The sequence below is a fragment of the Oncorhynchus clarkii genome, chromosome 14, assembly GCF_045791955.1.
Source record: "Oncorhynchus clarkii lewisi isolate Uvic-CL-2024 chromosome 14, UVic_Ocla_1.0, whole genome shotgun sequence".
Lineage (NCBI taxonomy): Eukaryota > Metazoa > Chordata > Actinopteri > Salmoniformes > Salmonidae > Oncorhynchus > Oncorhynchus clarkii.
This window is the reverse complement of record NC_092160.1, coordinates 28,496,947-28,520,541: the sequence shown is the minus strand read 5'-3', so window position 1 is coordinate 28,520,541 and position 23,595 is coordinate 28,496,947. Positions and strand designations below refer to the sequence as shown.

The following is a 23,595-nucleotide window of genomic DNA, read 5'->3' as shown; positions in this document are numbered from 1 at the left end:
GTTTCTGTTCCTATATTGTTCCTGTTACAATATTGTTCTTGTTCCATTACTGTTCCTAGGCCGTTCCTGTCCTATACTGTTCAAATACTGTTCTGTACTACTCCTGTCCTTATACTGTTCCTGTTCCTATACTGTTCATGTTCCTATACTGTTCCAATACTGTTCTGTACTGCTCCTGTTCCTATACCAATCCTCTCCTATACTGTTCCTATACTGTTCCAATACTGTTCTGTACTACTCCTGTTCCTATACCAATCATCTCCTATACTGTTCCAATACTGTTCTGTTCTACTCCCGTTCCTATACTATTCCTGCTCCTATACTGTTCCTATACTGTTCTGTACTACTCCTGTTCCTATACTATTCCTGTCCTTATACTGTTCCTGTTCCAATACTGTTCCTATACTGTTACCGTTCCTATACTGTTCCTGTTCCAATGCTGTTCCTACACATGTTCATACACTGTTCCTATTCATATACTGTTCATATACTCTTCCTGTTCCAATACTATTCCTGTTCCTATAGCGTTCCTGTTCCAATACTGTTCCTGTTCCTATAACGTTCCTGTTCCAATACTGTTCCTATACTGTTACCGTTCCTATACTGTTCCTGTTCCAATGCTGTTCCTACACTGTTATTGTTCCTATACTGTTCCAATACTGTTCTGTACTACTCCTGTTCCTATACTGTTACAATACTGTTCTGTACTGCTCCTGCTCCTGTTCCTATACCAATCCTCTCCTATACTGTTCCAATACTGTTCTGTACTACTCCTGTTCCTATACCAATCCTCTCCTATACTGTTCCTATACTGTTCTGTACTACTCCCGTTCCTATACTATTCCTGTTCCTATGCTGTTCCTATACTGTTCTGTACTACTCCTGTTCCTATACTATTCCTGTCCTTATACTGTTCCTGTTTCTATACTGTTCCAATACTGTTCCTGTTCCTATAACGTTCCTGTTCCAATACTGTGCCTATACTGTTACCGTTTCTATACTGTTCCTGTTCCAATGCTGTTCCTACACATGTTCATACACTGTTCCTATTCATATACTGTTCATATACTCTTCCTGTTCCAATACTATTCCCGTTCCTATACTATTCATGTTCCTTTACGGTTCCTGTTCCTATACGGCTCCTGTTCCTATACTGTTCCTTTACTGTTCCTGTTCCTATTCTGTTCAAATACTGTTCCTATTCCTTTACTGTTGCTGTTCCTATACTGTTTAAATACTGTTCCTGTTCCTTTACTGTTCCTATACTGTGCAAATACTGTTCCTATTCCTTTACTGTTGCTGTTCCTATACTGTTTAAATACTGTTCCTGTTCCTTTACTGTTCCCGTTCCTATACCGTTCAAATATGGTTCCTATACTGTTCCTATACTGATACTGTTCCTATCCTTTTCATGTTCAAATGCTGTTCCTATTCCTTTACTGTTCCTGTTCCTATACTGTTCAAATATGGTTCCTATACTGTTCCTCTACTGATACTGTTCCTATACTGTTCCTCTACTGATACTGTTCCTATCCTTTTCATGTTTGAATGCTGTTCCTATTCCTTTACTGTTCCTGTTCATATACTGTTCAAATCCTATTCCTTTACTGTTCCTATTCCTGTACTGTTCCTGTTCCTATACTGTTCAAATATGGTTCCTATACTGATACTGTTCATATCCTTTTCGTGTTCTTATACTGTTCCTGTGTATGTACTGTTACTGTTCCTATTATGTTACTATACTGTTACTCTACCTATACATGTTCCTCTACTATTCCTATACTATTATGTTCAAATACTGTTTCTGTTCCTATAATGTTCCAGTACTGATCCTGTTCCTATACTGTTCCTGTTCCAATACTGTTCCTGTTCCAATACTGCTCCGAGACCATTCCTGTTCCTATATTGTTCCAATACTGTTCTGTACTATTCCTGTTCCTATACTATTCCAGGCCTTATACTGTCCATGTTCCTATACCGATCCTATACTCTTCCTGTTCCTATATTGTTCCTGTTCCAACACTGGTCCAATACTGTTCATGTTCATATACTGTTCCTGTTCCTATACTATTCCCATTCCTATACGGTTCATGTTCCTATACTGTTCATGTTCCTTTACTGTTCCTGCACCCATACTGCTTCCTGTTCCAGTACTGTTCCTGTTCCTGTACTGTTCCTGTTCCTGTACTGTTCCCGTTCCTTTACTGTTTCTGTTCCTGTTCCTATACTGTTCAAATACGGTTCCTATTCTGTTCCAATACTGTTCCTTCTCCTATACTGTTCCTGTTCCAATACTGTTCCTGCTCCTATACTGTTCCTGTTCCAATACTGTTCCTGTTCCAATACTGTTCAAATACGGTTCCTATTCTGTTCCAATACTGTTCCTTCTCCAATACTGTTCAAATACGGTTCCTATTCTGTTCCAATACTGTTCCTTCTCCAATACTGTTCATTGACTGTTCATGTTGCTATACTATTCCAATACTGTTTCTGTTATTTAATGTTCATGTTCCTATACTGTTCCTGTTCCAATACTGTTCCTGTTCCAATACTGTTCCTGTTCCAATACTGTTCAAATACGGTTCCTATTCTGTTCCAATACTGTTCCTTCTCCAATACTGTTCATTGACTGTTCATGTTGCTATACTATTCCAATACTGTTTCTGTTATTTAATGTTCCTGTTCCAATACTGTTCCTATACTGTTTCTATGCTGTTCATGTGCGTATAATATTCATTTTCCTATACTTCACAAGTTCCTATACTGTTCCTATACTGTTCCTGTCCCCACAGTGCTCCTATACTGTTCCTGTTCCAATACTGTTTCTGTTATTTAATGTTCCTGTTCCTATACTGTTCCTGTTCCAATACTGTTTCTGTTATTTAATGTTCCTGTTCCTATACTGTTCCTGTTCCAATACTGTTTCTGTTATTTAATGTTCCTGTTCCTATACTGTTCCTGTTCCAATACTGTTTATGTTATTTAATGTTCCTGTTCCTATACTGTTCCTATACTGTTCCTATACTGTTCCTGTCCCCACAGTGCTCCTATACTGTTCCTGTTCCTGTTCCTAAACTGATCCTATACTGTTACCATTCCTATACTGCTCCAAAACTGTCCCCTTTCCTATACTGTTCCTGTTCCTTTACTGTTCCAGTTCCTATAATAAATGATATCTTCATATACTTTCATGTTCCTATACTGTTCCTGTTCCTATACTTTCATGTTCCTATACTGTTCCTGTATCTATACTTTTAACATTCGTATACTGTTCATGTTCTTTTACTGCTCCTATACTGTTCAAATACTGTTCCTGTTCCTATACTTGTAACATTCCTATACTGTTCAAATACTGTTCCAATACTATTCCTGTTCCTATACTGTTCATGTTCTTATACTGTTCCTTTATCTATACTTTTAACATTCATATACTGTTCATGTTCTTTTACTGCGCCTATACTGTTCAAATACTGTTTCTGTTCCTATTCCTGTTCCTATACTATTCCTGTTCCTATACTTTCATTTTCCTATGATGTTCATGCACCTATACTTTTAACATTCATATACTGTTCATGTTCCTTTACTGTTCCTATGCTGTTCAAATACTGTTCCTGTATCTATACTTTTAACATTCATATACTGTTCATGTTCTTTTACTGTTCCTATACTGTTCATGTTCCTATACTGTTCCAATACAATTCCTGTTCCTATACTTTCATGTTCCTATACTGTTCCTATTCCTATACTTTTAACATCCCTATACTGTTCCAATACTATTCCTGTTCCTATACTTTCATGTTCCTATACTATTCCTGTTCCTATACTGTTCCTGTTCCTATACTTTCATGTTCCTATACTGTTCCTGTACCTATACTTTAACATTCCTATACTGTTCCTGTTCCTATACTTTCATGTTCCTATACTGTTCCTGTACCTATACTTGTAACATTCATATACTGTTCATGTTCTTTTACTGCTCCTATACTGTTCAAATACTGTTTTTGTTCCTATTCCTGTTCCTATACTATTCCTGTTCCTATACTTTCATGTTCCTATAATGTTCCTGTACCTATACTTTTAACATTCATATACTGTTCATGTTCCTTTACTGTTCCTATACTGTTCAAATCCTGTTCCTGTTCCTATACTGTTCCAATACAATTCCTGTTCCTATACTGTTCCTGTTCCTATACTTTCATGTTCCTATACTGTTCCTGTTCCTATACTTTTAACATTCATATACTGTTCCAATACTATTCCTGTTCCTATACTTTCATGTTCCTATACTATTCCTGTTCCTATACTGTTCCTGTTCCATTACTTTCATGTTCCTATACTATTCCTGTTCCTATACTGTTCCTGTTCCTATACTTTCATGTTCCTATACTATTCCTGTTCCTATACTGTTCCTGTTCCTATACTTTCATGTTCCTATACTGTTCCTGTTCCTATACTTTCATGTTCCTATACTATTCCTGTTCCTATACTGTTCCTGTTCCATTACTTTCATGTTCCTATACTATTCCTGTTCCTATACTGTTCCTGTTCCTATACTTTCATGTTCCTATACTATTCCTGTTCCTTTACTGTTCCCATTCTTTTCAAATACTGTTCCTGTTCCTATACTGTTCCAATACTATTCCTGTTCCTATACTGTTACTGTTCCTATACTTTTAACATTCATATACTGTTCAAATACTGTTCCTGTTCCTATACTGTTCCAATACTATTCCTGTTCCTATACTGTTACTGTTCCTATACTTTTAGTGTTCCTATACTGTTCCTGTTCCTTTCCTGTTCCTGTTCCTTTCCTGTTCAAATAGTGTTCCTGTTCCTATACTGTTCAAATATTGTTCCTGTTCCTATACTTTTCAAATAATGTTCTTGTTCCTATACTGTTTCTATACTGTTACTGTTCCTGTTCCTTTACGTTCATGTTCCTATACTGTTCCTATACTTTTCCGCATTAACCTTCATGAGGCATTCCTTATCAAAGATACAAGAGGAGTTCTGCTGAAGGATGTTCTTTGGAGTTTCTCCTCCATATCTGCTATTCACTATTCACCCTCTGTTGTAGACTAGAGGAACCTACGACTACTGCAGGACACTACAGTGTCCATTTGATGCAGTAAAGCTCCTGCCCCATTTCATGAAATGGCCCAAAGAAAAATGAACTAAACAAGTTGTCACATCTGAAATAAATATATACAATTATCCAAATTAAAGCACATCAAAGAGGATCAATAAGACCCGCTGCAGCCAAATTAAATGTAACACTGAGGAGAAAGCAATTAAGGCAAAAGGGACCAATTTATCCTCAATACTAATTAAAGATACTATTGTAGGATAGGATGGGATGCAATTGCTCCCAATCAGCTGGTGGTAAAGAAGAGGAGGGAAAACACACGCCCTCAGGAACACATGCCTGCACACACAAATGTGCACCGCTTACACACACGCACGAGCACGTGAAAACACAAACACACACACACACAAATTGCTCTGTAAGGATCTGAATAATTGTGTGTTGTAGTGAAGTATCAGACAGCTGTGTTGGCTGGCTGGGTTAATCATGACTCATCAGGCCTATGTAAGGACGGGCGGAAACCAAAACTGGAATTATCCAGATTAAAAGTGTCTGCTGAATCTTCACTACACTGCTCTTCTCCTCTTTAATTACTCCTTTCACTGAAACTAAACTGTCAGGAGAAACTTTAGAGGGAAACTTTACATGGTAGGAGACACTTTAGAGGGAAACTTTACATGGTAGGAGGGAGTATAGAGGGAAACTTTACATGGTAGGAGACACTTTAGAGGGAAACTTTACATGGTAGGAGACACTTTAGAGGGAAACTTTACATGGTAGGAGAGACTTTAGAGGGAGACTACATGGTAGGAGAGACTAGAGTGAAACGTTACATGGTAGGATAGACTATAGAGGGAAACTACATGGTAAGAGAGACTATAGAGGGAAACTGTAAATGGTAGGAGGACTGTAGAGATAAACTTCACATGGTAGGAGGGACATTAGAGGGAAACTTTACATGATAGGAGAGACTTTGGAGGGAAACTTCACATGATAGGAGAGACTATAGAGGGGAACTACATGGTAGGAGAGACTATAGAGGGAAACTTTACATGATAGGAGAGACTTTGGAGGGAAACTTTACATGGTAGGAGAGACTATGGAGGGAAACTTTACACGTTAACTAACACAAAAAAGATACAAGAGAAGAAAAAAGAAGAAACGACAACTAACATAGCTACTGTAGATCTCTAAGACCTAACAATATAAACGTAGCTACAAATCTATTGGGAGACACAATCCTAACTACACAGACCATACCTGAGACGAAGTATCGTAGGAAGACAGGAGAAAACTCCACGTAGTCTGAGAGAGCAGGAACACACAAGTCCTTTCACATCATGACAATATACTATACTCTATTGAGCTACCATATTTCTATATTGCTGTAGAGCCAAGTGTATGTTCTATAATCAACATTGAGGCTATTACAAGGAAAACAGTGTGAGAGTAGGGGGTGTGTGAATGCGTGTAGTTTACAGCCTGCCTTGTAGACCCACAGGGCTAACCTAATGGTGTTGTAGGTGAGAACCACACAAGGAACCAGAGGACATTAGAGAGACAGAGACAGAGTGTTACAGTGTTAACTAGTTCTGCTGCTAGAGACAGAGACAGAGTGTTACAGTGTTAACTAGTTCTGCTGCTAGAGACAGAGTGTTCCAGTGTTAACTAGTTCTGCTGCTAGAGACAGAGACAGAGTGTTACAGTGTTAACTAGTTCTGCTGCTAGAGACAGAGTGTTACAGTGTTAACTAGCTCTGCTGCTAGAGACAGATACAGAGTGTTATAGTGTTAACAAGTTCTACTGCTAGAGACAGAGTGTTACAGTATTAACTAGTTCTGCTGCTAGAGACAGAAACAGTGTTGTAGTGTTAACTAGTTCTGCAGCTAGAGACAGAAGGTTGCAGTGTTAACTAGTTCTGCTGCTAGAGACAGAGACAGAGTGTTATAGTGTTAACTAGTTCTACTGCTAGAGACAGAGACAGCGTGTTACAGTGTTAACTAGTTCTGCTGCTAGAAACAGAGACAGAGTGTTGTAGTGTTAACTAGTTCTACTGCTAGAGACAGAGACAGAGCGTTACAGTGTTAACTAGTTCTGCTGCTAGAGACAGAGACAGAGTGTTACAGTGTTAACTAGTTCTGCTGCTAGAGACAGAGACAAAGTGTTACAGTGTTAACTAGTTCTGCTGCTAGAGACAGACACAGAGACAGAGTGTTATAGTGTTAACTAGTTCTACTGCTAGAGACAGAGTGTTACAGTGTTAACTAGTTCTGCTGCTAGAGACAGAGACAGAGTGTTACAGTGTTAACTAGTTCTACTGCTTGAGACAGAGACAGAGTGTTATAGATTTAGCTAGTTCTACTGCTAGAGACAGAGACAGAGTGTTACAGTGTTAACTAGTTCTGCTGCTAGAGGCAGAGTGTTACAGTGTTAACTAGCTCTGCTGCTAGAGACAGATACAGAGTGTTACAGTGTTAACTAGTTCTGCTGCTAGAGACAGTGTGTTATAGTGTTAACTAGTTCTGCTGCTAGAGACAGAGTGTTACAGTGTTAACTAGTTCTGCTGCTAGAGGCAGAGTGTTATAGTGTTAACTAGTTCTGCTGCTAGAGACAGAGTGTTACAGTGTTAACTAGTTCTACTGCTTGAGACAGAGACAGAGTGTTATAGATTTAGCTAGTTCTACTGCTAGAGACAGAGACAGAGTGTTACAGTGTTAACTAGTTCTGCTGCTAGAGGCAGAGTGTTACAGTGTTAACTAGCTCTGCTGCTAGAGACAGATACAGAGTGTTACAGTGTTAACTAGTTCTGCTGCTAGAGACAGAGTGTTATAGTGTTAACTAGTTCTGCTGCTAGAGACAGAGTGTTATAGTGTTAACTAGTTCTGCTGCTAGAGACAGAGACAGAGTGTTACAGTGTTAACTAGTTCTGCTGCTAGAGACAGTGTGTTATAGTGTTAGCTAGTTCTGCTGCTAGAGACAGTGTGTTATAGTGTTAACTAGTTCTGCTGCAAGAGACAGTGTGTTATAGTGTTAACTAGTTCTGCTGCTAGAGACAGAGTGTTATAGTGTTAACTAGTTCTGCTGCTAAAGACAGTGTGTTATAGTGTTAACTAGTTCTGCTGCTAGAGACAGTGTGTTATAGTGTTAACTAGTTCTGCTGCTAGAGACAGTGTGTTATAGTGTTAACTAGTTCTGCTGCTAGAGACAGTGTGTTATAGTGTTAACTAGTTCTGCTGCTAGAGACAGTGTGTTATAGTGTTAACTAGTTCTGCTGCTAGAGACAGTGTGTTACAGTGTTAACTAGTTCTGCTGCTAGAGACAGTGTGTTATAGTGTTAACTAGTTCTGCTGCTAGAGACAGTGTGTTACAGTGTTAACTAGTTCTGCTGCTAGAGACAGTGTGTTATAGTGTTAACTAGTTTTGCTGCTAGAGACAGTGTGTTATAGTGTTAACTAGTTCTGCTGCTAGAGACAGTGTGTTACAGTGTTAACTAGTTCTGCTGCTAGAGACAGTGTGTTATAGTGTTAACTAGTTCTGCTGCTAGAGACAGTGTGTTATAGTGTTAACTAGTTCTGCTGCTAGAGACAGAGTGTTACAGTGTTAACTAGTTCTGCTGCTAGAGACAGAGACAGAGTGTTACAGTGTTAACTAGTTCTACTGCTTGAGACAGAGACAGAGTGTTATAGATTTAGCTAGTTCTACTGCTAGAGACAGAGACAGAGTGTTACAGTGTTAACTAGTTCTGCTGCTAGAGGCAGAGTGTTACAGTGTTAACTAGCTCTGCTGCTAGAGACAGATACAGAGTGTTACAGTGTTAACTAGTTCTGCTGCTAGAGACAGTGTGTTATAGTGTTAACTAGTTCTGCTGCTAGAGACAGAGTGTTACAGTGTTAACTAGTTCTGCTGCTAGAGGCAGAGTGTTATAGTGTTAACTAGTTCTGCTGCTAGAGACAGAGTGTTACAGTGTTAACTAGTTCTACTGCTTGAGACAGAGACAGAGTGTTATAGATTTAGCTAGTTCTACTGCTAGAGACAGAGACAGAGTGTTACAGTGTTAACTAGTTCTGCTGCTAGAGGCAGAGTGTTACAGTGTTAACTAGCTCTGCTGCTAGAGACAGATACAGAGTGTTACAGTGTTAACTAGTTCTGCTGCTAGAGACAGAGTGTTACAGTGTTAACTAGCTCTGCTGCTAGAGACAGATACAGAGTGTTACAGTGTTAACTAGTTCTGCTGCTAGAGACAGAGTGTTATAGTGTTAACTAGTTCTGCTGCTAGAGACAGAGTGTTATAGTGTTAACTAGTTCTGCTGCTAGAGACAGAGACAGAGTGTTACAGTGTTAACTAGTTCTGCTGCTAGAGACAGTGTGTTATAGTGTTAGCTAGTTCTGCTGCTAGAGACAGTGTGTTATAGTGTTAACTAGTTCTGCTGCAAGAGACAGTGTGTTATAGTGTTAACTAGTTCTGCTGCTAGAGACAGAGTGTTATAGTGTTAACTAGTTCTGCTGCTAAAGACAGTGTGTTATAGTGTTAACTAGTTCTGCTGCTAGAGACAGTGTGTTATAGTGTTAACTAGTTCTGCTGCTAGAGACAGTGTGTTATAGTGTTAACTAGTTCTGCTGCTAGAGACAGTGTGTTATAGTGTTAACTAGTTCTGCTGCTAGAGACAGTGTGTTATAGTGTTAACTAGTTCTGCTGCTAGAGACAGTGTGTTACAGTGTTAACTAGTTCTGCTGCTAGAGACAGTGTGTTATAGTGTTAACTAGTTCTGCTGCTAGAGACAGTGTGTTACAGTGTTAACTAGTTCTGCTGCTAGAGACAGTGTGTTATAGTGTTAACTAGTTTTGCTGCTAGAGACAGTGTGTTATAGTGTTAACTAGTTCTGCTGCTAGAGACAGTGTGTTACAGTGTTAACTAGTTCTGCTGCTAGAGACAGTGTGTTATAGTGTTAACTAGTTCTGCTGCTAGAGACAGTGTGTTATAGTGTTAACTAGTTCTGCTGCTAGAGACAGTGTGTTATAGTGTTAACTAGTTCTGCTGCTAGAGACAGTGTGTTATAGCATTAACAAGCTCTGCTGCTGCTGGTTCTGGTGTTCCTTTCAGTGTGCTATCCCAATATGTGTTTGTCTGTGAGTGAGGTTGCGCTTTCAGTGTGTGTGTGTGTGTGTGTGTGTGTGTGTGTGAGAGAGAGAGAGAGAGAGAGAGAGAGAGAGGGAGAGGGGGTAGTGGTGGATTGTGAAAGTCAGTTGGTATATAGAGTTGACTGGTATAGGGTCTTGGAGCTTGTCATTAAAAACCCATTTAGGCTTGTTAGCAGTTTGACATGCACTGTAGACAAACTGAGTATGCAGAATAACTTGACACACACATGCGCGCACACACACACACACACACACACACACACACACACACACACACACACACACACACACACACACACACACACACACACACACACACACAAGCATGCAAATGCCTTTCATACACATACTGTGACTTTCATACACATACTGACTTTCACACTGTGTACAACACTGCACATGAGTAGGCTTAGACTGTGTAATTACAGCGCCAGCCTATCCAGGCTTCAGAGGGGGACATAGTTCCAAACCAAGCCTTAAAAATAATGACCCAGAGGAGCTGAAACAGCAACCTGATTGGCTCCTAGGTTGAAGAAACCACTTGAATGGGAAGGAACTGAAACTGTGAGCGGCAGGTCGCCCCCTCATTACCCCCCAAAATGGTGGAAATAACTGTTAATAATAATGAATGGTTCTGGAAAGGAATTTAGCTATTGTTCCGGATCCATTGTGTTCCATTGTTACCAGGACCTTCTTCAGTGTGAGTAGAGGAAGACGTGTTTCCAGGACCTTCTTCAGTGTGAGTAGAGGAAGACATGTTACCAGGATCTTCTTCAGTGTGAGTAGAGGAAGACATGTTACCAGGACCTTCTTCAGTGTGAGTAGAGGAAGACTTGTTACCAGGATCTTCTTCAGTGTGAGTAGAGGAAGACATGTTACCAGGACCTTCTTCAGTGTGAGTAGAGGAAGATATGTTACCAGGACCTTCTTCAGTGTGAGTAGAGGAAGACATGTTACCAGGACCTTCTTCAGTGTGAGTAGAGGAAGATATGTTACCAGGACCTTCTTCAGTGTGAGTAGAGGAAGACGTGTTACCAGGACCTTCTTCAGTGTGAGTAGAGGAAGACGTGTTACCAGGACCTTCTTCAGTGTGAGTAGAGGAAGACATGTTACCAGGACCTTCTTCAGTGTGAGTAGAGGAAGACTTGTTACCAGGATCTTCTTCAGTGTGAGTAGAGGAAGACGTGTTACCAGGACCTTCTTCAGTGTGAGTAGAGGAAGACATGTTACCAGGACCTTCTTCAGTGTGAGTAGAGGAAGACTTGTTACCAGGATCTTCTTCAGTGTGAGTAGAGGAAGACATGTTACCAGGACCTTCTTCAGTGTGAGTAGAGGAAGATATGTTACCAGGACCTTCTTCAGTGTGAGTAGAGGAAGACATGTTACCAGGACCTTCTTCAGTGTGAGTAGAGGAAGATATGTTACCAGGACCTTCTTCAGTGTGAGTAGAGGAAGACATGTTACCAGGACCTTCTTCAGTGTGAGTAGAGGAAGACGTGTTACCAGGACCTTCTTCAGTGTGAGTAGAGGAAGACATGTTACCAGGACCTTCTTCAGTGTGAGAAGAGGAAGATATGTTACCAGGACCTTCTTCAGTGTGAGTAGAGGAAGACGTGTTACCAGGACCTTCTTCAGTGTGAGTAGAGGAAGACGTGTTACCAGGACCTTCTTCAGTGTGAGTAGAGGAAGACGTGTTACCAGGACCTTCTTCAGTGTGAGTAGAGGAAGACTTGTTACCAGGATCTTCTTCAGTGTGAGTAGAGGAAGACATGTTACCAGGACCTTCTTCAGTGTGAGTAGAGGAAGACATGTTACCAGGACCTTCTTCAGTGTGAGTAGAGGAAGACATGTCTCCAGGAAGTGGAGTGAGAATGAACGATATAAGAGACATGGAGGGAGAATTGGAAGAGGAGGGATAGGGGAGATGGAGATGGAGAAGAGAGCATATGAAAAAGAGATTGGTGGGAGATACAGCACATTACCAAAAGTATGTGGACATCTGCTCCTTGAACATTGGGTTGGTCCCGCCTTTGCTGCTATACCAGCCTCCACTCTTCTGGGAAGCCTCTCCACTAGATGTTGGAACATTGCTGCAAGGACTTGCTTCCATTCAGCCACAAGAGCATTAGTGAGATTGGGCACAGATGTTGGGCGATTAGGCCTGGCTCGCAGTCGACGTTCCAATTCATCCCAAAGGTGTCCGATAGGGTTGAGGTCAATGCTCTGTGCAGTCCAGTCAAGTTCTTCCACACCAATCTATACAAACCATTTCTGTATGGACCTCACTTTGTGCACTGAGGCATTGTCATGCTGAAACAGGAAAGGGCCTTCCCCAAACTGTTGCCACAAAGTTGGAAGCACAGAATCATCTAGAATGTCATTGTATGCTGTAGCGTTAAGATTTCCCTTCACTGGAACTAAGGGCCCTAAAGGTCCGAACCATGAAAAACAGACCCAGACCATTATTTCTCCTCCACCAAACTTTACAGTTGGCACTAGGAGAAAAAAGAGGGAAGGAGGAGAGGAAGAGAGAGAAAGTCTCTCCATGGTGAGAACCCAGCACGAGGGTGGTGTGGGGATGAGAAGAAAGGGGGAGGAGAGGGGGAGGCAAGTGGGAGAGAGATTAAATTCCTGGCCTTAGTTTGGTGGTTTAGAGTGTGGGGCCGTGTCCGCTCTGTATTTCTGAACATCAACTGATAACCACTTCAAAGTGGAAGAGAGGGAGAGAGAGAGAGAGTGAGAGATAGAAAGAAACAGTGGGAGAGGATAGAGGGAGAGAGAGAGGGAGGGAAAGAGAGAGAGATAGATAGAGAAAGAGCGAGAGAGAGATAGATGGAGAGAGAAAGAGGGAGAGAGAGAAACAGAGACGAAGAGAGAGATAGAAGAAGAGAGAAAGAGGGAGAGAGAAAGATGGAGAGAGAGAAACAGAGAGACGAAGAGAGAGATAGAGGGGGAGAGAAAGATGGAGAGAGAAAGATAAGGGAGAGAAAGAGAACGGCGTAGGGAGGGTGTGAGGGAGAGAGAACTGTGTTGGGAGGGTGGGTGGGAGAGAGAAAGAACGGCGTAGGGAGGGTGAGAGGGAGAGAGAACATCATAGGGAGGATGAGAGGGAGAGAGAATGTCGTAGAGAGGTTGAGAGAAGAAGAGAAAGAAGAGAGAGGGATGAGCGATGTGGGATTGAGAGAAAGAAAGAGATGAAGGTCATTGTTGGGAGTGGACCACAGTGATGGAAGAGGGGATTGTGGGATTGTGGTGCCATTACTGAAATTACACAGTTGGCTTCAACACACACACACCCTGAACACATGGCACATCATTATGACCACCATTAGCACTACAGCAACTAGTTAACAGCAAACATGAACAGGAGTGTCACGGTCAAACACTTCCCCCTCCCTCAGGTCTCCTCTCTTAGTTCCCCCTGCACCACAGAACCCCTCACACCTCCTTATGAGTGGACAGAAATAACCATTACACTCGGCCCTGTCCAGACACATCTCCAGTCCCACACAGAGTGTCTGACAACACAAACAGGATGTTGGTGTGTGTGCATGCGTGCTGCAGTAAAGACATGCTGTAGTCCTGTAAGGGTGTGTGAATAAACAAAAGACAACTAGTGAGTGACAACTTTGACAGGCAATGTAGTGTTGTTTACTGGGAATCACTACTTCGAGCGTGTGTGTGTGTGTGTGTGTGTGTGTGTGTGTGTGTGTGTGTGTGTGTGTGTGTGTGTGTGTGTGTGTGTGTGTGTGTGTGTGTGTGTGGTTTGCCCTCCGGGTCAGTCTCAGTCTCAGAACTGAGAGTCACTTAATACTTTGTCAAATCCTGTCTCAGCTGTGAAGACGTTAGCTATTTAACACTGGCTAAGGCATATGACACACACACACACGCACACGCACACGCACACACACACACACACACACACACACACACACACACACACAGAGGGTTGGGTAGGTTACTTTCTAAATATAATCTGTTAAAGTGTGACTGTCCTTGTCTATCAGTGTTTTGTTGCTTGTCATGATTTGTGTTTTGTGTGGACCCCAGGAAGAGTCACTGCTGCTTCGGCAAAAGCAGCAAACAAATACCCACCCACCATGTTATTTCAATGTGGAGAATTGGGTCATATTTGGTACATACTTTGATCAGTGAGATTCCAACCTATTTTCACCCACTAAAAAGAAAACTACCAAAAGTTTATTGAATTCCCAATGTGTTATCACTATTATCTCAGCCATCTAAAAACACAACCAACTTCCAATGGAAATACCACCGAAGGATGCTCCCCTTCCTGCTCGGGTGGCGGTCGTCGGCGGCAGTCGTCGTCGCCGGTCTACTAGCTGCCACAAATCCCTTTTTCCTTTTAGTTTGTTTTTGTCTAATTGTTTTCACCTGTTCCTTGTTGGGGTTTTGGGATGGGTGTTATTTTAGTTTGTTTTGGTCTAATTGTTTTCACCTGTTCCTTGTTGGGGTTTTGGGATGGGTGTTATTTTAGTTTGTTTTGGTCTAATTGTTTTCACCTGTTCCTTGTTGGGGTTTTGGGATGGGTGTTATTTTAGTTTGTTTTGGTCTAATTGTTTTCACCTGTTCCTTGTTGGGGTTTTGGGATGGGTGTTATTTTAGTTTGTTTTGGTCTAATTGTTTTCACCTGTTCCTTGTTGAGGTTTTGGGATGGGTGTTATTTTAGTTTGTTTTGCCCGCTGGTGTTTGTGTGGGCTTGTTGCGTTTGTTACGTATCGTTGGTTTTGGGTTTTCGCTATCCGGGTTTGTGTAACTAGGTTTTAGGTGTTCTCTGTCTGGGTTGGTGTAACTAGGTTTTAGGTGTTCTCTGTCTGGGTTGGTGTAACTAGGTTTTAGGTGTTCTCTGTCCGGGTTGGTGTAACTAGGTTTTAGGTGTTCTCTGTCCGGGTTGGTGTAACTAGGTTTTAGGTGTTCTCTGTCCGGGTTGGTGTAACTAGGTTTTGGGTGTTCGCTGTCCGGGTTGGTGTAACTAGGTTTTAGGTGTTCTCTGTCTGGGTTTGTGTAACTAGGTTTTAGGTGTTCTCTGTCTGGGTTTGTGTAACTAGGTTTTAGGTGTTCTCTGTCTGGGTTTGTGTAACTAGGTTTTAGGTGTTCGCTGTCCGGGTTGGTGTAACTAGGTTTTAGGTGTTCTCTGTCCGGGTTGGTGTAACTAGGTTTTGGGTGTTCGCTGTCCGGGTTGGTGTAACTAGGTTTTAGGTGTTCTCTGTCTGGGTTTGTGTAACTAGGTTTTGGGTGTTCGCTGTCCGGGTTGGTGTAACTAGGTTTTAGGTGTTCTCTGTCTGGGTTTGTGTAACTAGGTTTTAGGTGTTCTCTGTCCGGGTTGGTGTAACTAGGTTTTAGGTGTTCTCTGTCCGGGTTGGTGTAACTAGGTTTTAGGTGTTCTCTGTCCGGGTTGGTGTAACTAGGTTTTGGGTGTTCGCTGTCCGGGTTGGTGTAACTAGGTTTTAGGTGTTCTCTGTCTGGGTTTGTGTAACTAGGTTTTAGGTGTTCTCTGTCTGGGTTTGTGTAACTAGGTTTTAGGTGTTCTCTGTCTGGGTTTGTGTAACTAGGTTTTAGGTGTTCGCTGTCCGGGTTGGTGTAACTAGGTTTTAGGTGTTCTCTGTCCGGGTTGGTGTAACTAGGTTTTGGGTGTTCGCTGTCCGGGTTGGTGTAACTAGGTTTTAGGTGTTCTCTGTCTGGGTTTGTGTAACTAGGTTCTGGGTGTTCGCTGTCCGGGTTGGTGTAACTAGGTTTTAGGTGTTCTCTGTCTGGGTTTGTGTAACTAGGTTTTAGGTGTTCGCTGTCCGGGTTGGTGTAACTAGGTTTTAGGTGTTCTCTGTCTGGGTTTGTGTAACTAGGTTTTGGGTGTTCGCTGTCCGGGTTGGTGTAACTAGGTTTTAGGTGTTCTCTGTCTGGGTTTGTGTAACTAGGTTTTAGGTGTTCTCTGTCTGGGTTTGTGTAACTAGGTTTTAGGTGTTCTCTGTCTGGGTTTGTGTAACTAGGTTTTAGGTGTTCGCTGTCCGGGTTGGTGTAACTAGGTTTTAGGTGTTCTCTGTCCGGGTTGGTGTAACTAGGTTTTGGGTGTTCTCTGTCTGGGTTGGTGTAACTAGGTTTTAGGTGTTCTCTGTCTGGGTTTGTGTAACTAGGTTTTAGGTGTTCTCTGTCTGGGGTTGTGTAACTAGGTTTTACAGTGCCTTGCGAAAGTATTCGGCCCCCTTGAACTTTGCGACCTTTTGCCACATTTCAGGCTTCAAACATAAAGATATAAAACTGTATTTTTTTGTGAAGAATCAACAACAAGTGGGACACAATCATGAAGTGGAACGACATTTATTGGATATTTCAAACTTTTTTAACAAAGCAAAAACTGAAAAATTGAGCGTGCAAAATTATTCAGCCCCCTTAAGTTAATACTTTGTAGCGCCACCTTTTGCTGCGATTACAGCTGTAAGTCGCTTGGGGTATGTCTCTATCAGTTTTGCACATCGAGAGACTGAAATGTTTTCCCATTCCTCCTTGTAAAACAGCTCGAGCTCAGTGAGGTTGGATGGAGAGCATTTGTGAACAGCAGTTTTCAGGTCTTTCCACAGATTCTCGATTGGATTCAGGTCTGGACTTTGACTTGGCCATTCTAACACCTGGATATTTTTATTTTTGAACCATTCCATTGTAGATTTTGCTTTATGTTTTGGATCATTGTCTTGTTGGAAGACAAATCTCCGTCCCAGTCTCAGGTCTTTTGCAGACTCCATCAGGTTTTCTTCCAGAATGGTCCTGTATTTGTCTCCATCCATCTTCCCATCAATTTTAACCATCTTCCCTGTCCCTGCTGAAGAAAAGCAGGCCCAAACCATGATGCTGCCACCAGCATGTTTGACAGTGGGGATGGTGTGTTCAAGGTGATGAGCTGTGTTGCTTTTACGCCAAACATAACGTCTTGCATTGTTGCCAAAAAGTTCAATTTTGGTTTCATCTGACCAGAGCACCTTCTTCCACATGTTTGGTGTGTCTCCCAGGTGGCTTGTGGCAAACTTTAAACAACACTTTTTATGGATATCTTTAAGAAATGTCTTTCTTCTTGCCACTCTTCCATAAAGGCCAGATTTGTGCAATATACGACTGATTGTTGTCCTATGGACAGAGTCTCCCACCTCAGCTGTAGATCTCTGCAGTTCATCCAGAGTGATCATGGGCCTCTTGGCTGCATCTCTGATCAGTCTTCTCCTTGTATGAGCTGAAAGTTTAGAGGGACGGCCAGGTCTTGGTAGATTTGCAGTGGTCTGATACTCCTTCCATTTCAATATTATCGCTTGCACAGTGCTCCTTGGGATGTTTAAAGCTTGGGAAATATTTTTGTATCCAAATCCGGCTTTAAACTTCTTCACAACAGTATCTCGGACCTGCCTGGTGTGTTCCTTGTTCTTCATGATGCTCTCTGCGCTTTTAACGGACCTCTGAGACTATCACAGTGCAGGTGCATTTATACGGAGACTTGATTACACACAGGTGGATTGTATTTATCATCATTAGTCATTTAGGTCAACATTGGATCATTCAGAGATCCTCACTGAACTTCTGGAGAGAGTTTGCTGCACTGAAAGTAAAGGGGCTGAATAATTTTGCACGCCCAATTTTTCAGTTTTTGATTTGTTAAAAAAGTTTGAAATATCCAATAAATGTCCTTCCACTTCATGATTGTGTCCCACTTGTTGTTGATTCTTCACAAAAAAATACAGTTTTATATCTTTATGTTTGAAGCCTGAAATGTGGCAAAAGGTCGCAAAGTTCAAGGGGGCCGAATACTTTCGCAAGGCACTGTAGGTGTTCTCTGTCTGGGTTGGTGTAACTAGGTTTTAGGTGTTCTCTGTCTGGGTTGGTGTAACTAGGTTTTAGGTGTTCTCTGTCCGGGTTGGTGTAACTAGGTTTTAGGTGTTCTCTGTCTGGGTTTGTGTAACTAGGTTTTAGGTGTTCTCTGTCTGGGTTTGTGTAACTAGGTTTTAGGTGTTCGCTGTCCGGGTTGGTGTAACTAGGTTTTAGGTGTTCTCTGTCTGGGTTTGTGTAACTAGGTTTTAGGTGTTCTCTGTCTGGGTTTGTGTAACTAGGTTTTAGGTGTTCTCTGTCTGGGTTTGTGTAACTAGGTTTTAGGTGTTCTCTGTCTGGGTTTGTGTAACTAGGTTTTAGGTGTTCTCTGTCTGGGTTTGTGTAACTAGGATTTAGGTGTTCTCTGTCTGGGTTTGTGTAACTAGGTTTTAGGTGTTCTCTGTCTGGGTTGGTGTAACTAGGTTTTAGGTGTTCTCTGTCTGGGTTTGTGTAACTAGGTTTTAGGTGTTCTCTGTCCAGGTTGGTGTAACTAGGTTTTAGGTGTTCTCTGTCTGGGTTTGTGTAACTAGGTTTTAGGTGTTCTCTGTCCAGGTTGGTGTAACTAGGTTTTAGGTGTTCTCTGTCCGGGTTGGTGTAACTAGGTTTTAGGTGTTCTCTGTCTGGGTTTGTGTAACTAGGTTTTAGGTGATCTCTGTCTGGGTTTGTGTAACTAGGTTTTAGGTGTTCGCTGTCCGGGTTGGTGTAACTAGGTTTTAGGTGTTCTCTGTCTGGGTTTGTGTAACTAGGTTTTAGGTGTTCTCTGTCTGGGTTTGTGTAACTAGGTTTTAGGTGTTCTCTGTCTGGGTTTGTGTAACTAGGTTTTAGGTGTTCTCTGTCTGGGTTTGTGTAACTAGGTTTTAGGTGTTCTCTGTCTGGGTTTGTGTAACTAGGTTTTAGGTGTTCTCTGTCTGGGTTTGTGTAACTAGGTTTTAGGTGTTCTCTGTCTGGGTTGGTGTAACTAGGTTTTAGGTGTTCTCTGTCTGGGTTGGTGTAACTAGGTTTTAGGTGTTCTCTGTCCGGGTTGGTGTAACTAGGTTTTAGGTGTTCTCTGTCTGGGTTTGTGTAACTAGGTTTTAGGTGTTCTCTGTCTGGGTTTGTGTAACTAGGTTTTAGGTGTTCGCTGTCCGGGTTGGTGTAACTAGGTTTTAGGTGTTCTCTGTCTGGGTTTGTGTAACTAGGTTTTAGGTGTTCTCTGTCTGGGTTTGTGTAACTAGGTTTTAGGTGTTCTCTGTCTGGGTTTGTGTAACTAGGTTTTAGGTGTTCTCTGTCCAGGTTGGTGTAACTAGGTTTTAGGTGTTCTCTGTCTGGGTTTGTGTAACTAGGTTTTAGGTGTTCTCTGTCCAGGTTGGTGTAACTAGGTTTTAGGTGTTCTCTGTCTGGGTTTGTGTAACTAGGTTTTAGGTGTTCTCTGTCCGGGTTGGTGTAACTAGGTTTTGGGTGTTCTCTGTCTGGGTTTGTGTAACTAGGTTTTAGGTGTTCTCTGTCTGGGTTTGTGTAACTAGGTTTTAGGTGTTCTCTGTCTGGGTTTGTGTAACTAGGTTTTAGGTGTTCTCTGTCTGGGTTTGTGTAACTAGGTTTTAGGTGTTCTCTGTCTGGGTTTGTGTAACTAGGTTTTAGGTGTTCTCTGTCAGGGTTTGTGTAACTAGGTTTTGGGTGTTCTCTGTCAGGATTGGTGTAACTAGGTTTTGGGTTTGTTTTGCACCTGTGTTTTAGGGCTTCACCCATGTTTGGACCTGTTACTTTGTTAAGGACATTAACACGTTTTTTTCCCATCTATTTTGCTCTCTGCATTTGACTCCTCACCCATCACTCACCCACCGTTACAGAATGTCTGATATTTGGTTTTGCAGTCTCCTAAATGAGTTATCACTATTATCTCAACCATCTAAAAACACACCCAAGTTCAGATGGGAATACAATGTCAGGTATTGTGTTCATTTCTACAACTTAATAATGTGTTATCACTGTGCTAACATTAGGCTATTGACTATATTACAAAAAAGTAATATTGAGTTGTGTTTGGTTGAAAACGCAACCAAATATCAATATTTGAAGGAGATGTACAGTGCCTTCAGAAAGTATTCATGCCCCTTGAGTTATTCCACATTTTGTTGTGTTACAGCCTGAATTCAAAATGGATTAAATATATCATTTTCTCACCATTTACACACAATTCCCTACAATGACAAAGTGAAAACATGTTTTTAGATAATTATGAAAATGCATTGAAAATTAAATAGAGAAATAACACAATTTCATAAGTATTCACACCCCTGACTCAATCATTTGTAGAAGCACCTTTGGCAGTGTTTCGAGCTGTGCGTCTTTCTGGATAAGTCTCTAAGAGCATTCCACACCTGGATTGTGCAATATTTGCCCATTATTCTTTTCAGATTTATTCAAAATCTATCAAATTGGTTATTGATCATTGCTAGACCACAATTTTCAGGTTCTGCCATAGATTTTCAAGTAGATTTAAGTCAAAACTGTAACTCGGTCACTCAGGAACATTCACTGTCTTCTTGGCAAGCAGATCCTGTGTAGATTTGGCCTTGTGTTTAAGGTTACTGTCCTGCTAAAAGGTGAATCAATCTCCTAGTGTCTGGTGGAAAGTAGACTGAACCAGGTTTTCATCTTGGATTTTGCCTGTGCTTAGTTCCATTCCGTATATTTTACAATTACAAGCATACCCATAACATGATGCAGCCACCACTATGATTGAAAATATGGAGAGTGGTACTCAATCATGTGTTGTATTAGATTTGCCCCAAACATAGCACTCAGGACAAACAATGAATTGATGATATATGATTGATAAAGTATGGTTACATTTAATTTGCTCTGTTGAATCTACCCTTTGAATGACTTTTAAAGCAACAGTGAATCTACAATGTGGAGATTTCTCAACAATCCTTCTCACGGTAGCACATTGGTAATGGATGGATGGGAGACCAAAGCTAGACTTGGTTAAAATCCTGGATGGGAGACCAAAGCTAGGCTTGGTTAAATTCCTGGATGGGAGACCAAAGCTAGGCTTGGTTAAATTCCTGGATGGGAGACCAAAGCTAGGCTTGGTTAAAATCCTGGATGGGAGACCAAAGCTAAGCTTGGTTAAAATCCTGGATGGGAGACCAAAGCTAAGCTTGGTTAAAATCCTGGAAATTTTACCCTCAAAACAACAGCAGATAACTTTTTTCAAATCCAATGTATTTTTCCACGTCGATTCCATGTCACAATATGTTGACAAATTACATTGAAACAACGCTGATTTAACCAGTTTGTGCCCAATGGGTGGTTGGCAACCTGTCCAAAATTGTAATCAGTAACTTAACTTTTGTATTGCCCAAACACAGTAATGTAATTAGAAGAAGATAAAAAGGATAAATAAAACACATTTGCTGTGTCATCATAGTGGTCTCTGATTGGTGGTCCTCATTTGCTGTGTCATCATAGTGGTCTCTGATTGGTGGTCCTCATTTGGTGTGTCATCATAGTGGTCTCTGATTGGTGGTCCTCATTTGGTGTGTCATCATAGTGGTCTCTGATTGGTGGTCATCATTTGGTGTGTTTTCATAGTGGTCTCTGATTGGAGGTCATCATTTGGTGTGTCTTCATAGTGGTCTCTGATTGGTGGTCATCATTTGCTGTGTCTTCATAGTGGTCTCTGATTGGTGGTCATCATTTGGTGTGTCTTCATAGTGGTCTCTGATTGGAGGTCATCATTTGGTGTGTCTTCATAGTGGTCTCTGATTGGTGGTCATCATTTGGTGTGTCTTCATAGTGGTCTCTGATTGGAGGTCATCATTTGGTGTGTCTTCATAGTGGTCTCTGATTGGTGGTCATCATTTGGTGTGTCTTCATAGTGGTCTCTGACTTGTGGTCAGACTTACTCGGGTGGAACAAACTTAAACTTGCGCCTTTTTGCAATGCTGAATCGAATGTCATTGAGGAAACAGAAACATCCTTTCTGAATTTAAAAGTAATCCAAGAAGTAATCATCTAGTTATTAAAATGTATCTGTAAGCACATCACAATATTTTAGCTGGCAACGTTACTGATTACAGTTACATTTTTCTTGTAATCAGATTACATGTACCTAACATGCCCAGCCCTAGGCTCCTCTCCTCTCTCAGCATGTAGTAGTAACTCTAGAGAGGAGAGTTTATCAGAGGCACTAGAGTCAGTGTGAGCTCTAATGAACAACTTTATATTCTCTCTCTCACTCTCTCTCTAAAATCCATCTCCACACAAACCAGACACCCTAGGGCTAGTAGTCAGGGCCTGGACAAGCTCACTCTCTTTCAATTCAATTACATTCAAAGGGGCTTTATTGGCATGGGAAGCCTATGTTTACATTGCCCATGCAAGTTCTCTATCTTTCTCTGTCTCTCCTACTCTTGTACAGATGTGGTACTAGTGATCCAGTCACACATCAGGTGTTTGTGTGTCTATGTATCCCTCTCTGTCTCCCTCTCTGTCTCCCTCTCTGTCTCTCACTCTGTCTCCCTCTCTGTCTCCCTCTCTGTCTCCCTCTCTGTCTCTCTCTCTGTCTCTCTCTTTGTCTCCCTCCCTGTCTTGCCCTCTTGGTCTCTCTCTGTGTTTCTCCCTCTTTATCTCCCTCTCTGTTTCTCTCTCGCTTCCCCTTCCCCTCTCTCTCCACCCATCCTTCCTGTCATCCTCTATGTGGCCTTCTGCAGCTTGTTTAATTACTGTCTGGTAGAGGAGAGGCGAAGGCCTAGCTGGTCTGGTCTGTTCTGCTGTTAGAACCACACGTTGATAGATGTGACATTTACAATCTCTCTCATTAATCAGAGAGCTGCCAGAACAGTCAACAGGGTTAGCTGCACAGTAAACATACATTAACTATGCACGCATGCACACACACACACACACACACACACACACACACACACGCGCACACACGCACACACGCACACAGGTTCTGCAACACTAAACACATGTTGTCATATAATATCTACACCACAGAACACTGTCATTTCCTCTGTCTGTCCATCTGTGTGTCTGTGTGTCTGTGTGTCTGTGTGACTGTCTGTCTGTCTGTCTGTCTGTCTATCTGTCTGTCTGTCTGTCTGTCTGTCTGTCTGTCTGTGCGTGTGTGCGTGCGTGTGTGCCTGTGTGTGTGTGTAGCCACCTGAGGGAGAGTAGAACACTGTGGTATGGGCATGTAGAGGCTGAGCACAGCTGGATGGGGGGGGGGGGGGGGGGGGGGCTTTGACAACTGTGCCCATGTGGGAACTGTGAATTGAATATGGGTTACTGGAAGACTGGCAGGAACCTCCACACTAATATAGACTACTATGGAGAAGTTCATATCCCCGAGCTGACAAGGTACAAATCTAGGCCGTCATTGAAACTAAGAATTTGTTCTTAACTGACTTGCCTAGTTAAATAAAGGTAAAATACATTTTAAAAAGACCTGGGCTGGCAGGAACCTCCACACCAATATAGACTACTATGGAGAACTATAGAAGTGGACTGGCAGGAAC

The 23,595-nt window shown here is 41.8% G+C and overlaps 1 protein-coding gene across 1 annotated transcript in view; it reads right to left on the bottom strand.

The window, feature by feature from the left end:
• LOC139366483 (teneurin-2-like) overlaps positions 1 to 6,387 on the bottom strand; it is a 353,763-nt gene extending 347,376 nt beyond the window's left edge. The window contains exon 1 of the mRNA XM_071103997.1: positions 6,347 to 6,387. The gene's annotated coding sequence lies outside the window, so the exon portion shown is untranslated. The remainder of the gene's footprint in view (positions 1 to 6,346) is intronic.
• Between the last annotated feature and the right edge of the window lie 17,208 nt (positions 6,388 to 23,595).